The sequence below is a fragment of the Sitophilus oryzae genome, unplaced genomic scaffold, assembly GCF_002938485.1.
Source record: "Sitophilus oryzae breed Bouriz unplaced genomic scaffold, Soryzae_2.0 scaffold_179_pilon_pilon, whole genome shotgun sequence".
Taxonomy (NCBI): Eukaryota; Metazoa; Arthropoda; class Insecta; order Coleoptera; family Curculionidae; genus Sitophilus; species Sitophilus oryzae.
In genome coordinates this window covers 10,351,798-10,368,917 of record NW_022146501.1, presented here as the reverse complement: position 1 = coordinate 10,368,917, position 17,120 = coordinate 10,351,798, and the positions used below count along the sequence as shown (strand labels likewise).

General features: G+C 35.4%; 1 protein-coding gene across 1 annotated transcript in view; it reads right to left on the bottom strand.

Moving 5' to 3' along the window:
* The window catches only part of LOC115882775 (disintegrin and metalloproteinase domain-containing protein 10-like), a gene marked incomplete in the record, with an annotated part of 294,844 nt that overhangs the window by 91,913 nt on the left and 185,811 nt on the right, over window positions 1-17,120 (bottom strand).

Here is a 17,120-nt window from a genome sequence, read left to right as displayed (position 1 = left end):
TGTTCTATCTGCTAGAATGAAGTGGCGAGGGAAAGTTAAATCTGTTTTAATTTAAATATTAATAACTCAAAAATCGTATAAACAATAATAATATACAGGGTGGTCCGAACTGTACTCCGGAAACTTCGGCAGCATATTCTGCAGATAAAAATAAGTAAAAAAGTTCGTATAAATGTATGTCCTAAAATGCGTAGTTTCGGAGATACAGGATGTAGAAGTTTCATTTTTATTTCGATTTTTTCCAAATAATTTCTGCAATAACCTCAATATTTGGATGAAAATTGGTGTCTGGGAGTTTTTTGACATGAGAAATTTGATTTTGATGTCAATATGACTCCTACTTGTAGAGGGCGCCACCTACATATGTTTTAACTGGTCTGAAGAATAATAACTTCTCTTTCGTACCTGTATAAAACTACTGAGTAAAAAAACATACATTTACGGTGTTTTTTACGTAAAAAAGGTCTCTTGGTAAAAATCGCTACGAGTAATGTTTTCGAGATATTTGGAATCGAAATTATCAATACCTGCCATCAATAACATAAACATGTTGACTAAATAGTTATTAAACTAAGATCATAAATTTGAAATGTTTTTGTGCCAAAAGTGCAACAGAAACTGTTTTATCATCATTTTTTGCAGAAAAATTTATGATTAATTTAAAAAAAAATATAAATTTCTCGAATTTATTATTTCAATGAAATTACTATATCTCCTCAACGTGTTTATTTTTCGTCAATAATGACAGGTATTGACGATTTCCATTCTAAATATCTTAAGAACGGTTGCTTGTAGCGATTTTTACAAAGAGGTACCTATTTTTTACGTAAAAAGTCACAGAGATGTATATTTTCCCTCAGTAGTTTTATACAGCTACGGACAAGAAGTTATTACGCTTTAAAACAGTTAAAAAACATGTAGGTGGTACCCTCTACCAGTAGGAGTCATATTGACTACAAAATCAAATTTCTCATATCAAAAAACTCACCAACAGACACCAATTTTCATCCAAATATGACGTTACTTCGGAAATTATTTGGAAAAAATCGTAATAAAAATGAAATTTCTACACCCTGTATCTCTGAAACTAAGCATTTTAGAACATACATTTATACGAACTTTTTTACTTATTTTTATCTGCAGAGTATGCTGCCGAAGTTTCCGGAATACAGTTCGGAGCACCCTGTATATTTAATAGTAGACGCCAGGGGACACTGTCTTACAATTTAACAAACACTGCACATTTTTCGAAAAAATTAGCTGTGAGTAAAGAGGAATCAGAGGTTAAAAAGTCAATCTTTATTCAAACAAGCAATCTTTTTCAAACCGAAAATATTAACAAAAATATAATAAAGGCAAAAAAATTAGCCCTGAGCTACCTTATTTTTTATAACACAGTATCAGTAGCCCTCTTGATTATGACCATTCTAATTAAACATTAAATAGAAACGATTAATTCATTCTAATATATCGATAATATTAGAATCATACAGGAACTATATTGGAACCAAACAGCGGAGATAAGAGTTAACAAAAATTTATCCACAGACACCTTCAATATGTGTCAAGGAGTCCGCCAGGGCTGTATACTATCACCAATACTTTTTAATATATACGTCGAAAAAATATTTCAAATGGCCCTGGAAGGAGAAAGTGGAGGAATTAAGATTAACGGAGTTCCAATTAACAATATAAGATATGCAGATGATACGGCAATACTAGCACCAACTTTAGAGGATCTCCAGCAAATAATAAATAAGATAGGGGACATGGGAAATCGTTTCGGTCTTAAAATCAACACTGCCAAGACCAAACTTATGGTAACAGGACGCCAGCCTACAATCAACACCGCATTGACCGTGGATGGAAATATTATAGAGCGAGTTCCACGATTTAAATATCTGAGTGCCATGATCAATGAACGATGGGACTGCGATGAGGAAGTTAAACTTAGAACGAATTATGCAAAGTCAACATTTTTTAAACTTAAAAATTTCCTATTAGCACGCAGTCTCCCGCTAACACTTAGACTACGGGTAGTAAAATGCTACATATGGCCCATCTTACTATACGGCGCAGAAACCTGGTCTCTCAAGGCTAGAACCCTGAACCGCATCGAGGCTTTCGAAATGTGGACTCTCCGGAGACTCTGACGTGGGCCATGGACCGCACATGCCACCAACGAAGAAGTTTTAAGAACTGCAGGCTATGAACGAGAAATGCTTAATATAGTTAAAGAAAGGAAAGTCTCATACCTCGGCCATATCCTTAGAGGAAACAAATATTACAATCCTAAGCTGATTCTACAAGGAAAAATAGAGGGACGGCGAGGCCCAGGAAGAATACAACATTCCTGGCTAAGAAACATACGGGATTGGTGTAAGATCAGCGACGCAGCCACCATATTTCGAAGAGCCGAAAATAGCACTCTACACATTGTATGAAGAGTACAGACAATAGCCAACGTGCGGCTAAGCACAAGGCACAGGAAGAAGAAGAATCGATAATATACCAGAATACCATAATTAATTTTTTACAGTTATTAAATTACAGATTTTAATATACTCTAAAAGGTTCAAAGCTTCGTTTGGCCCTAAAATTTTCCCAAAAATGATTTATTAAACCAAATAATAGACCGAGAATAGAAGTGAATAGAAAATTCAATAAAGCCCAACAAATAGAAAGGGCTCCTTTTCAATAATCGCTTTATTTACCTTGGCGTCCTTTCTGCTCTGTGGGTGACTGTCCCTAACTGTCCTCCTTTCCTTATCCCGCAGGATAGGGAGGAATCGGTGCCTGCGAAAGGGAAATTGTGTCGGAAAAGGAATCGAGAGGTAAATACTCCATGGAAATGGAGATGGAAAGTTTCCTCCTCCCAAGGAGAAAGAGAAATCAAATATTTGTTTTTTTTGTTTCTCTTTTTTGACTTTTGATTTGTACTGGAATTTTTTAGTAATATTTGATTTGATTGAGAGTCCTATAACTTTTTATAATAAATTATGTTAAAGAACAAAAAGACAAAATTGAGTATCCAAACTTGCCATTTGCACTAAAACCTGTTCCACATGTTATAGGTATATTACTAGGACTTCAATATGGTTTTACGATGTTCTGTTGTTTTTTGTGTTTGTGGAATAGTTTTGCAACAAAGGAAAATGTTGTAAAAAAATGACCCCCAAGAACATCTTTTAAGCCAGGTACAAGTACGTAAAATATGTACCACTTGTTGATCAAAGCCTGCTACTTCCACCACTCCATATTAAGTTGGGATTGATAAAAAATTTTGTAATGGCCATGGACATTGAAAGTGAAGGATTTAAATATTTGAAAAGAGTTTTCCCACAAAGTAAAGGAATTCTCCCAATTTTGGTCTGCGGTTATTTCCCCTATCGGCCACCTGGGGTCGCGTCCGATTGGAGTTTGGAGTTCTCCACACGGATTTTTTCAAAAACGGACTACGGAAACACGGAATATCTAAAAAAACTGCGACTCTGATTTTGATGTTATTACAAATTTTGTTGCAAATATTATTCCTAATCTTAAATTGAAAACCGCGTTTCGCTAGCTACTGTAATTTTGAAGTTACAATTTTTTAAAATGTTTAACCCCCTCCCATACGCCCTTACCAACCCCCACCCCCACCAAAAACTAATAGCCAGATCCGAGGGTGCCACAGTATTTTTGTGCCAAATTTGGTTAAATTCGGTTTGGCGGTTTTTGAGTTATCGTGTTACAGACGGACAGACGGACAGACAGACAGTCAGACACTATAAAAATATTTTGAATTTATGTAGGTCATTTATGACCCAAATAAACTCATTTTAGGTGAAATTAAAAAAAAATTGCCGATCTTAATAGCCTACCATACCGGTTGGTATGGTCGGCTAAAAATGTGATTTTTTCTTATTTATTGTTTATCTCCATGTAACAAAAAAACTTTCCGTGTTTTGCTTGTTATTTTTAATTTTAATAGTACAGAATCTGATATAATCAGCCAATGTCACCAATGTTAGAAATGAAAAGTTTGAATTTGTCGACCTAGCCTTGAGGGTCTTTGCTAGGTTATTTTTGATATCCTTCCAGATTTAAATAATTTGTATAAAAACAATTATTATGGAAAACACTAGAAACCGAGCTAGAAATAATGTAAAAATGCTTCTTTCTTAATCTTTCTATTTTGTGAATCAACTATTTTAAACACGAGTTATAATATTTCTTAGAAACCCACATTTTCAACTTCCACAAACAATAAATCCTGATAAAAACCGCTCATTCCTGTTAGCGGAACATCTCTCATATTTTCTTATCCGACAAATTTGGCCCGAAAAAGTAAAACCGAAGAAACTCGACACCGGAAAAACCGAATAAACAAATGAATAAAGAAACCCAAAGAGACTCCACAAAAGACGACCGAGGAAGCCTAGAGCGTGATGCATCCGCACAGAGGGTTAAACCTCAAAATAAGGTGGTAATAAATCAGAAACTTGGCATTCGTCCTTACTACGTTCTTCTTCTTGCGGTGCCGTGCCTGTCTTCAAACGTTGGCTATCTCCATGACTATTTCGTGGAAGAGTTCTCTATCTTCTGCTGCATGAAACAGCCTCTCCACCCCTCAGACCGGTCCAGTTCCGTATATTTCTGAGCCATGACAGTTTCTTTCGATCTACCCATCTTCTATCTTCGACTTTTCCTTAAATGATCAAACGAGGAATATAATATTTGGTGCCACGCATTATGTGTCAGAAGTAGCTAATCGTTCTGGCCTTGATGGTGGTTAACAGTTCCCGATCTTTGTTTAGCTGTCCAAGAACTTCTTCGTTGCTCCAAGAAATCTTAAGGATTCTCCGGTAGCACCACATTTCAAAGGCTTCGATTTTATTTATATTCTTGACTTTTCGATATTCGTCCATGTCTCGCATCCATAAAGAAGAATCGACCATATGAAACAATGAATCAGTTCCCAAAATAAACCTACCAATGGTAATTTTTTGGTTTATGTAACAAATTAAGATTTAAATTTTTAATGGTCAAAAAGCAAAAACAAAAAGCTTCTATCCGTGCTGGCATGCTTCTTATTAAATTATCAACGTTGTCTTGAGGTATGTTTTCCCATTCTGCTAATGCTGCACCAATAAGCTGTGCGAGATTTTCTAGATTTTTTCGATGAGCTGTAACCCTTCTTTTGAGCTGGTCCCATAAGTGTTCAATAGGGTTTAGATCTGGTGAACATGCAGGTCAGTCCAAAACGATGACACCTTCCGTTTCAAGACATTCTCTAGTCACTCTACTGGTATGGAGAGGTGAACTATCGTGCATGAAGTTAAAATTATCCCCAATTGCAGCTCTCCAAAGACTAACGATTGGCTCTAGCACTAAATCAACATACCTCCGACCCGTTAAAGTTTGTTGAAGTGGTAACAATGGAATTTTTTGCTCCCAGCGTAATACCTCCCCAGAACATTACAGTTCCTCGTTTATATCTTGGTACATATTTGGCAGCCTAGAGTCTCGCTCATCTTCCTGGAGCTCTGAGAATCCGAATTAGGTGATCTTAGGCCAATTCTGGTCTCATCCAAAAAAAGAACATTTTGTCAATTCTCATTTGTCCAGTTTCGATGTAGAAGGTATCAATTTAGCCGGTCAATTTTCTTTTGCCGAGATAACTGTGGTATCCGTAACTCTCTCCTGTTGTAAAACCCTCGAGCCCGAAACCTTTTTCTTATGGTTTCAACTGAAAGTTCGCACTCGTAGCCGCCAGAAGGGGTCTTTGTAGCCCAGGATGAGAAACATTGCCTTCAGCAATTTGGCACACAAGGCGGTCTTGTTGTCTAATTGTGACTCTTTAACGACTTTGTTTGGGCTTGTTGTTGTGTGCTCCTAATTCCAAGTACCTTGCCTACGTTTTCGATACAACACCCCGAGTATAGCCTACAATCTCTGCTACGTCTCTTTGGTGCATTCCTTCTTCAATGAAAGCAATAATCCTTTCCCTTTGTATATCTGTTAATCCAACATAAGGCGTTTTTTATTTTTTGGATCGAATTAAAATTACCGGACAATTGTGATTTTACTACTGAACACAAAATTCAAATGAAAATAAATCACAGCAGTCGTTTATTCTTTATTATCGTGTTTATTTACAACAAAAAGCCTTATCTTAAAGTATTACATACATAGCCATTACTCGCTGACGAGTATTCGACACACATCAGAAGATGGTCAGGCAAGGCGTTTTCTTTCATGAAAACCCTGTCTTTTAATTTCCAGAATGCTCTTGAGGCGCTGCTAGTCCTGTGCTGAATTTCAGAGTCAATATTGGCCTTTTCCGAAATCAAACTGCCAAGGTAATTGAATTCCGCCACATATTCCAATAGTTCTTCTCCGATTTGTATAGCATTGTTGTAATCTTCCGGGAAAGTGCACATGATTTTAGTTTTGTCGATGTTTAGCTTAAGGCCCAAAGCCTCGTATGCCCAGGTATATGTGTTCCACATTTCTTGTAATTGTTGTACTATGTTTGCAACTAGAGCGCAGTCATCAGCGTATTGAAGTTCTGTGATGAATGTTGTACGTGTTTTTGCTCTGAGTCTTTTTATGTTGAACAGACCGCCGTCGTATCTGTATCTAATGCCCAATCCTCTCTCCTGCAGTTTGCGGTCCACTATAATGGAGAGCGCTGCCATGAATATGTTGAATAGGAGAGGCGCTAAGACAGATCCCTGCCTAACTCCTGTATTTGTTAGGAATGGGTCGCTCAGTGATCCATGATGTGACACTCTTGACTTGTTGTTATGGAGGCTTTTACACACTGTAAGAAATTTGTTGGGTACTCCGAACTTTTCCATAATTGCCCAAAGCGCATCTCTGTTCACAGAGTCGAAGACTTTTGTTAGATCGATGAATGCAACATAAAGTTTAGACTGCTGCTCTTTTACTTTTTCCTGTATTTGGCGGATGGAAAATATGGAATCGACGGTGCCGCGGTTGGGACGAAAACCCGTTTGTGATTCTGGAAGGATTTTTTCTATATATGTATGGGTGCAGGCGGTTTGACATCATTTTTGCACGAATTTTTCCGCCGATAGCCAATAGTGAAATTCCCCGGTAATTTCCGCAGTCTGATGCACTTCCTTAGTTCTTAAATTTATTCACTATATTCGCGTTGCGAAAGTCCTGAGGTACCTCTCCACTTTCCCATACGACATCGAAGAGAGCCTTAAGATGACCAATAAGCTCTTTACTTGCACACTTATAGATTTCCACCGGAATCGTGTTACAGCCAGCTGATTTGTTGTTTTTAAGCTGTTTTATGGAGGTCTTAAGGAGGAGGTTGTATGAATCTTAAAGTATTACAACCAGTATGAAGAAACATTCTCATTAGAACGAAATACCCCCACATACATTTTTACCAGCCAGTTATTGGCAATGGTCCACTGTGTGGCAGCATTTTCCAAAGAATTTTCATCTCTTCGCTCTTCTTAGACTTGAGTAGAATATATCGCGCGCTCAAGACCGTAATTTGGAAAATGTCACTCAATTTATCACCAGGAAGGGCATTAGAGGAAGAAAGAGTAGAAAAGTAGACCGTGCACGGCGGCTGAAGCCAATAAAGAGAGGCTGCGAATTAGATTCTCGTTGAGTGGCTTATTTGTTCGGGAAAAGTGGGCACGATGACGAGGAGAATCTCATTTGGAAACAGAAAGTGTCCCGGTAGAAAACTTGTTTTGGTTCGAAAAGTAGAGACTCGGTTATAGACTTGGTGCAGTCATCATCGGAGAATACCGAAAACAGCCGACTAAACAAATACACGGGTTTAAATAGCGAGTACACGAAAAATTTGATAAAATATTATTTTAAAAGTATTAAGCTTCATTCAGAACCTCGCAATTAGTGGGATAAATTAGTTGTTTCAATCATAGCCAAGAAGTTTGTTGCTTTAATTTCAATGTAAGCATTCAGAACGTCTGAATTAGTGATAGTCATTGTCAATTAGTAGAAAAAGTTAACAAACTTTTGACTTTTCCACTAATTATACTTCAAAATTTGCGGGAAATGTCATTTTGACCTTTGATTCATAAAATAATAAATACAAGAAGAAGTGTCAAGTCAATGTTAAATTATGGAAACAGCGTGGCTGCCTGGGTAACTAATTTTCAGATATGGCGGCTGGGACATTTGACATGACATAAACATTGATATTTCCGTTTCCGGTTTTTAATGGCGGGCTGTTCAGGAGGTTTAAATGAGGGTTAATATACTTTTTACTCTTTCTAGTAGTAAATAATACAACAAAATTACTCGAAAATATTTATTTGGAATTTAGAACAATGTAAATATGCAAATCAACACAATTAAAGAGCTATAAACCAATAAACTACTGTATCAATATCAAATATTTAAATAATATCAAAGATGCTTTGTTAAAGTGAATTAGTAAAGTAACAGTGCATTGACTTACAGAAACTTGAAGATAAATAAATGTTTTCACAGCTTCACGGATAAATAACTGGAAGCAGGAAAAAGGCAACCGGAACCCACACAAAACCTGGAATCAAAAAAAATATGTAAAAAATATAAATATAGGTACCTACATAAGACTTTTGTGAATTAAATCAAACAGGACTTGAATGAAAATAAAATGAATAAAAAATATGATACATATACATCTAATACCTCATTTGTATTTTAAAAATAATCTACATACATAGATTTATAGCATTATTGCTATGAAAATACATAATAGGTACCTATGTGATATGTAATTACGCATTTCTGTTCATCTTGTAGAAATTTAACGTAGGCTAATAATAGTTCAATAATCATAATTTACCTTGTATAACTTGCTTTCAATTGCTCAAAATCACCGATCAGTCTTTAAAGTAGAGATACGGAAAAATCCTTGAAAGAATATCCCAAGATCCTTGGGTTTAAAGCTAAAAAAATATAAAAACAGTTAATATATTACCTATTTTTACCTATAATATGGCCCATACCTGCTACACGCCGAAACGTCGATTTCATCATTTTCTTCATGTAATTAATATCATATATACTTTATTAAAGTGTTAACAAGGAACTTTATATCAAAAAACATCTTTGTACTTATAAATTTCAGCCGAAATATCAGAAACAAACTTCCAATCAAATCTAAACGGCAAAAATTAAAATGGCGCCCGACCTTGCCAGAGGCCTCGGGAGCTGACGCTGACACACAGACAAAAGACAAAAGAACAGGACGCCGACGTGCATAAAAATGTTCCGTAGCAGAAATTGACAGAAATCATATAGAAATATTCAGATTTTTGTCTAGGACAGTCCAGAAGGCCATGCTTTCTGCCTGGGTAGAACCGCGCCACAACTGTTTCCAATTTTCCGGTTTACTGTCACCCCCCTGTTCAGAACGTCTGAATTAGTGATAGTCATTTTCAATTAGTAGAAAAAGTTAACAAACTTTTGACTTTTCCACTAATTATACTTCAAAATTTGCGGGAAATGTCATTTTGACCTTTGATTATCATCCGTCAAGAGAAATTGTGGTTAGAAATCAAAAGTTTATTGTTTTATAAGCTAAATATTAGGCATTCTCTATGGATACAACTAACTAGTGCAAGCTGTTGCTAAGATATTCTATTAATTTTAATTCTGTTTTTGGACATTGTGAATGATCGAAAACTAAAAAGTGTAAAGCTTCATTCAGAACCTTCAAATTAGTGGTTTTAATTACACTTTATACTTTTTAGTTCACAATGTCTAAAAAACACAATTAAAATTAATAAAATATCCTAGCAACAGCTTGCGATAGTCTGTTGTATCCATAGAGAATGCATACTATTTAGCTTATAAAACAACAAACTGTTGATTTCTAACCATAATTTTTCTTGACGGGTGATAGTCAAAGGCGAAAATGACATTTCTCGCAAATTTTGAAGTATGTTTAGTGGAAAAGTCAAAAGTCTGTTAACTTTTTCCACTAATTGAAAATTTCTACCACTAATTATGACGTTCTGAATGCTTACATTAAAATTAGGTGAACAAACTTCTACGCTAATTGAAACTACTAATTTATTCCACTGATTTCGAGGTTCTGAATGAAGGTTTAGTAAGTGCAATTGGCGAAAATTCTAAAAAAGAGAAAAATGTAAATATTTTGATGTCTTCAGAAGTCTATATACAGGGTGTCCCAGAAATGAGTGCAGATATTTTAAGGGGTGGTAGATCTGGTCAAAATAAATATATTTTCCCTTTACCATTTTTAAAATAAATTGAAAATAACCGAGTTATTTAACTTTGAAAATTTAAAAAAATAATCCTGCCGACATTTTGAGAGACCGCCAGCAGATATATCGCCAACTACGTCAATTACGGATCAAGCCCAGTTTCAGTTAATTCGGTGACACTGTGTTGCCATGGGGACAAGAAAGTATATGTTAAAAGTAAGCCATAAAATCACAACACCTAAGGAGTTCCTCAACAGATGAAGATACCGACTTTGAGCTTCAAGAATCCGGCGATAGCCCTTTAGAAGAGGAAGATGTAGAATGTGTAGGTTGCGGTGAACCCTACAAAACAACGGTGAAAAAAGATGACTGGATTCAATGTGTATATTGCAAAAGTTGGTGTCACGAAACTTGCTCAAACTTTGTGGATATATGTAACCCCTGTGGTAAGGTTTTAAGGGCAAGAAAAAAAACGAATAAGGGACATTTATTACTGAGCCATCTATCCCATACACACTGAGTCATCTAACCCTTAAGTACCGGGTGAGTTGGCCCAGGTATTCATTTTGACTTTTTTTTTTTGAAAAAAACGTTTTTATTTTTGACATAAACTGTTTATTATTCTATCTATACTCACGTTTGAAACATAAATAAATAAGTTTAAGAAAGATATCTTGTTGTTTTTTTTTGTTAGAAGGGTTTAAAAAAATGTGAGCCATCTCTCCCGGAATTACCCTAGTGAAATTCCCCGGTAATTTCCGGAGTCTGATGCACTTCCTTTGTTCTTAAATTTATTCACTATATTCGCGTTGCGAAAGTCCTGAGGTACCTCTCCGCTCTCCCATACGACATCGAAGAGAGCCTTAAGATGGCCAATAAGTTCTTTACTTGCACACTTATAGATTTCCGCCGGAATCGCGTCAAAGCCAGCCGATTTGTTGTTCTTAAGCTGTCTTATGGAGGTCTCTATTTCCTGTTCTGTTATTGGAATGTCTAATATATCAATTAACACTAATAATTTGGGAAGAGTTTGACAAGCTTAAACAAATCTTAAGTCGAGTTTATACGCATCTGCGTTAGTGCATCGTACATCGTTCCGTCACTCCAATAAAAAATATTGAAATATGATCTGTCTTTTTTGAAACGATGTAGGTACTTAAACAGCCGTTAAACGGTAGCCTACTAGAATGCCGTTAATAGATATTGTGACGTCGTTGCTTAGTTTCGGAGATACAGGGTGTAGAAGTTTTATTTTTATTTTGATTTTTTCCAAATAATTTCTGAAGTAACGTCAATATTTTGATGACAATTGGTGTCTATTAGTTTTTTGATATGAGAAATGTGATTTTGATATCAATATGACTACTACTTATAGGGGGTGCCGAGTATATATTTTTTAAATAAAGGGTCAAAACTTTTCGTCCGTACCTGTATAAAACTTCTGATTAAAAAATATACATTCACGACTTTTTTACGTAAAAAAGGTGTCCTGGTAAAAATCGCTACGCGTAATGGTTCTCAAGATATTTGGAATCGAAATTATTATGACAGGTATTGGTCATTATTAACATAAATTAAATATGTTAACTAATTAGTTATTAGATTGAAATCGTTAATTTGAAACGTTTTTGTGCCAAAAGTTCAATAGAAACTGTTTTATCATCACTTTTTCGAAGAAAAATTTATTTTTAATTAAAAAAAAAGTTTCCACAAATTTATTTATTTAATATTTGTCAATAATGACATGTATTAACTATTTCCATTCTAAATATCTTGAGAACGTTTGCTCGTAGCGATTTTTACCAAAAAACATTTTTTACGTAAGAAATCACGGAAATGTATATTTTTTCACCTAGTAGTTTTATACAGGTACGGACGAAAAGTTATTATTCTTCAAAACAGTTAAAAAATATGTAGGTGGTGCCCTCTACAAGTAGGAGTCATATAGACGTCAAAATAAAATTTCTTATGCCAAAAAACTCCCACACACAAATTTTCATTAAAATGTTATTTCAGAAATTATTCGGAAAAAATCTAAATAAAAATTAAACTTCTACACCCTGCATCTCCGAAATTAAGCATTTTGGGACATGCATTTATACGAACTTTTAATTTAAAAAAAATTATTAGAAACTTTTTTAGTGAAATAAATTTATTGGTATGGACATCATCTGCCTTTTTCCTGTCATCGTCTGTCGAAATCGTACCCGAGCAATAAAACAGAGTATAGTCAGTTTTACCTGGTGGATATATTAACATGGAAAATATTCTGTGACCGCATTACCAGGCTCAGGTTGTGGTCGTTGTGTCCACAGGCGACGGTCGATCATCGTTCGTGCGGTACAATTCTATCAAGATTATCCGTGCGCTAACCGATATATCTCGCAATCTGGGCTTAATTGAATTTGTCTACGAATGAGGAATCATATGTTTGATTACGGTCGTTTTGGTAATGTTTAATAGCGGCGGGATATTGACTGTTAACTTGTCGATACTCTCATGTGGGGTATTTTCCACTCATGCATTTTACGTCCTAATACAAGTGTAAACAAACTTATTTTTTCTTTTGACAAGCAATTTATACAGGGTGTCCGGAACTGTGGATTCCAAAAACTTTGGCAGCATATTCAGATAAAAAATAAGTAAAAGTTCGTATAAAATGTGTGTCCTCAAATACTTAGTTTAGAGATACAGGGTGTAGAAATTTTACTTCCTTTATTTCGATTTTTTCTAAATAATTTCTGAAGTAACGTCAATATTTGGATGAAAATTGGTGTCAGGGAGTTTTCTGATTACGAGAAATTTATTTTGGCATCACAGGACTCCTACTTGTAGAGGGCACCACCTACATGTGTTTTAACTGTTTTGAAGCCTAATAACTTTTTTTTCCGTACCTGTATAAACTACTGAGCAAAAAAAAAATATACATTTCTGAGACTTTTTAATACGTAAGAAATACTTTTGTAAAATCGCTATGAGCAACCGTTCTTAAGATATTTAGAATGGAAATAGGCAATACATTTACTATTATTAATTATTGACGAAAAATAAACAAGTAAGTTGAGTAGATGTTGTTTCACTGAAATAATAAATTTGGAAAATTTTGATTTTTTCAAATTAATCATAATTTTTTCTGTAAAAATGATGATAACACAGTTTCTAAGTTGAACTTCGCACAAAAACATTTCAAATGTATGATTTCAGTCAATGATGGCGGTATTAATAATTTGATTCAAATATCTCGAAAACCATTACTGGAAGCGATTTTTACTAAGAGACTAGTTGTGGATACAGGGGCTGGCCCTGGTCCCCTCTTACATCTATAAGTTTGCTAAATATTAGGCTTTAAGTTAAAAATGGCGCCTAAAAACGCATATTCTACATTACTTTTATTTTGCCCCCTAAAAATAAAATTCCTGTATCCGCCCCTGCAAGAGACCCTTTTCACGTAAAAAACGTCGTAAACGTATATTTTTTACTCAGTAGTTTTATACAGGTACGAACGAAAAGTTATGACACTTCAAACCAGTTAAAAATATGTAGGTGGCGCCCTCTACTAGTAGGAGATATATTGACATCAAATCAAATTTCTCATGTCAAAAAACTCCCGGATACCAATTTTCATCCAAATATTGACGTTACTTCAGAAATTATTTGGAAAAAATCGAAATAAAAATGACACTTCTACACCCTGTATCTCCGAAACTAAGCATTTTAGGACATACATTTATAAGAAACTTTTTACTTATTTTTATCTGTAGAATATCCTGCTGAAGTTTCCGGAATACAGTTCGGACCACCATGTATTCTAGTTGTTTAGGATATTCTCCGATTGTGGCAGCACCGGCGGAGAATGCGCCAAGCCTATAGTCGACACAATGATAGTGTCAATTCCGTAAGGCCGGGTCCACATATGTAGCAAATTGCTGTATCATATCTCCGTCGCGTTGCCCCAACATGTATCATGATCGCTAGTTTGGACGCCGAATAAACGCGATCATATGGTACACCTTTGTGATATCGTATCTGATACATGCCAATCCGAATTTTGGCGCGTATCTTAACACTGCGTATCGGATACACGTATCACGATCTGTCATTTGGACGTGTTTTGATATAGTACAACGATACAATTGACTTGATACGCCGTGACCCGTCTTGAGGCGGTTTTGGTTTGGACCTGACAAGAACTGATGAACATGATACGACGATACAAGGTGATTTGTTGTACCATCCACATACACTGATACGGACGCTTGTACGCTGATAAGTGATTTATATATGGACGCTTACTTTGGCATGATATGCATATTCAGACAACACAGCCCAAACGTCCATACTTACGATACAAGCTCTTGATCCGTGATACATGATCCTGATACAATAGGAGTGCTACATATGTAATCTGGCTTTGGGGCGGTTTTTCTCCGGATCATCAAAGGCATCGAGGGTTCCGTCCTGATAATATAAATGAGAATTGATGAACATGATACGACGATACAGCAGATTTGTTGTACCGTCCACATACACTGATACGCACGCTTGTGTTTCTCGGATAAGTATGAATTTTATAAGTATGGACGCTACTTTGGCACGATATGCATGTTCAGTCGACACAGCCCAAAATAAACGTCTATACTTACGTGACCCATACTCTGATACGTGATACATGATCCTGATACAATAGAGTGCTACATGGGCCCGGCTAAGGAATAGCACGATACATTTTGATTCAAACACTGTTATAATCGAGGAATGGGAAAAAAGAGCATATTTGGGTGTATTTATATTACATTTGTAGATACGATAGTGTTTTCTCTGTGTAAACTACTGCATTCGGCATCAAAATCACAACGAAAAAAATCGCAACGGTTTTCCTAATTTCCTGGCAAAATTTCCCGGCGCGCCGCGATCGTGCCTCTACAATTTCCAACAGGAAATCCATCGAGCTCTTTCATACTGCCCGTGACGTGAAGGAAAAATATGCGAATACGCGCAAATAAGCCTTTGCATTGTTGCATGTTTGCCGATACAAGAAAACAAGAGCCTTATCTTGATAGGGTGCATTAACCGCGTGCTACCTTTTGTTAGTTGTTACGTTGTCAACAGGTTTTAATGCAACGGAAAGAAATAATATCAAAAAACAATTCCAACGTAAATAACGGTCAAGATAAAATATGGTCTGATAGTGCCGGTGATGGTGATATAAATTAAGTGACCGTAGTTTGCTTAATTGTACCTATGGGTGTCATTTTCTTATGAAATATTCTGTCTGGGTGATAATTAATTACAATAAAAGCCTCTATAAATGCAACGTGCTACAAATTATTAGGGGCTAATAAACAATTTAAATGCGTGGAAAAATAATTATTGTTTTTAATACTTCACTAAGTGATTCTCTCGATGTTTCTCAACGTTTTATAAAATTAAAAGCAAACAGTCAAATAGTCCATTTTCGGAACCTGTGGCAAGGCACGAAATCCCCTTAAATAAATTTATTAAACAGGGTGTCCCAGAAATAAATGTCAGTATTTTTAAGAGGTATGCTAGATTTTGGCCAAAATCAATGTATTTTTATTTTTGAGTTATTTTAATTTGAAAATTGAAAAGAACACTGTTTTGAGAGCCGCTAGCAGCAATCGATAATCAGCCGCGAATACCAAGCAATTACCTGAATCTCGGCTTGTTTGGCGCCCGGTGTTGACAGATCGACTATAAAGGTCGATTTATAAACTGAAAACGTTGCGGTTCGACGCCCGACGTTACGGTCGGTAAAAAGTTTGTTTATAAGCAGGATGTTTTGTTGATTATAAATTTTTCGGTTGTTGTTGCGGTTGACGTTTTACGTCAAAAATTTACCAATTTTTAACTTCGACAGGAACGTTAACCTTGAAACGTTAGTAATAGCCAACAGAAATAATCGTTTTCAGTTTATAAATCGACCTTAATGGTTAAAACCGTTAAAACGACTTGGAAAATTCAGGTTAAATGTAAAAAACTCAGGTGAGAATAGGGTGGCCAGGTGACAAAGGTAACTAAAAGAAATAAATAAACTTTACTTATTTTTACATGCCTGATTTTACATATGTTATTAAAATAGCTATTATTATAAAGTTATATTTAATCACTCAGACAGATTGTAATGACTAAACATCCTCTAAACACAAAAATTATTTAGCTGTGACCGAGGCTGTGACTATGAGCGCGGGAGAACTATGCGCTTCCGAGTAAAGTAGGTATTTAAATATTTTAAAAATACTTACTGCTTTCGATTTAATATTTTTGCATCTCTATTTAAATTCGATTAGTTGTAAAAGTGAAAACAATAAATACTTATGGAGCCGATTGGCCGACTATTTGATTGCATGTGAGCGCGGCTCCATAAGAATTATATTGGTTACAAATCTGCAACTAAACAGTCGGCCGACAAGAATTGCATGTCACCCGCAGGCTTATTTTCCAATATTGCTTTTTACAGTATCCGAACTATTTAAAAACGTAAGTCAGAGAATTCAAGGTGTCTTGTTTTTCAAATTAATATATTTTTTAGAAAATATGCGATAATTGTTTTGAGTAGTTTATAGGCAATAAATTAATTTACTTTAATAATTATTAATTATTACTTAATACTACTAAGTTACTAAAAAAAGCTCATCTTATTTGAATAGAGATGCAAATATATTAAATCGAAAGCAAGTAAGTAGTTTTAAAATATTTAAATACTTTACTCGGAAGCGCATAGTTCTCCAGCGCTCATAGTCACAGCTAAATAATTTTTGTGTTTAGAGGATGTTTGGTCATTGCTAAGACATGTAAAAATAAGTAAAGTTCGTTTCTATTTCTTTTAGTTACCTTTCTCACCTGGTATCCGCCAAGGTGTCACAGGGCGAACCCCACAAACAC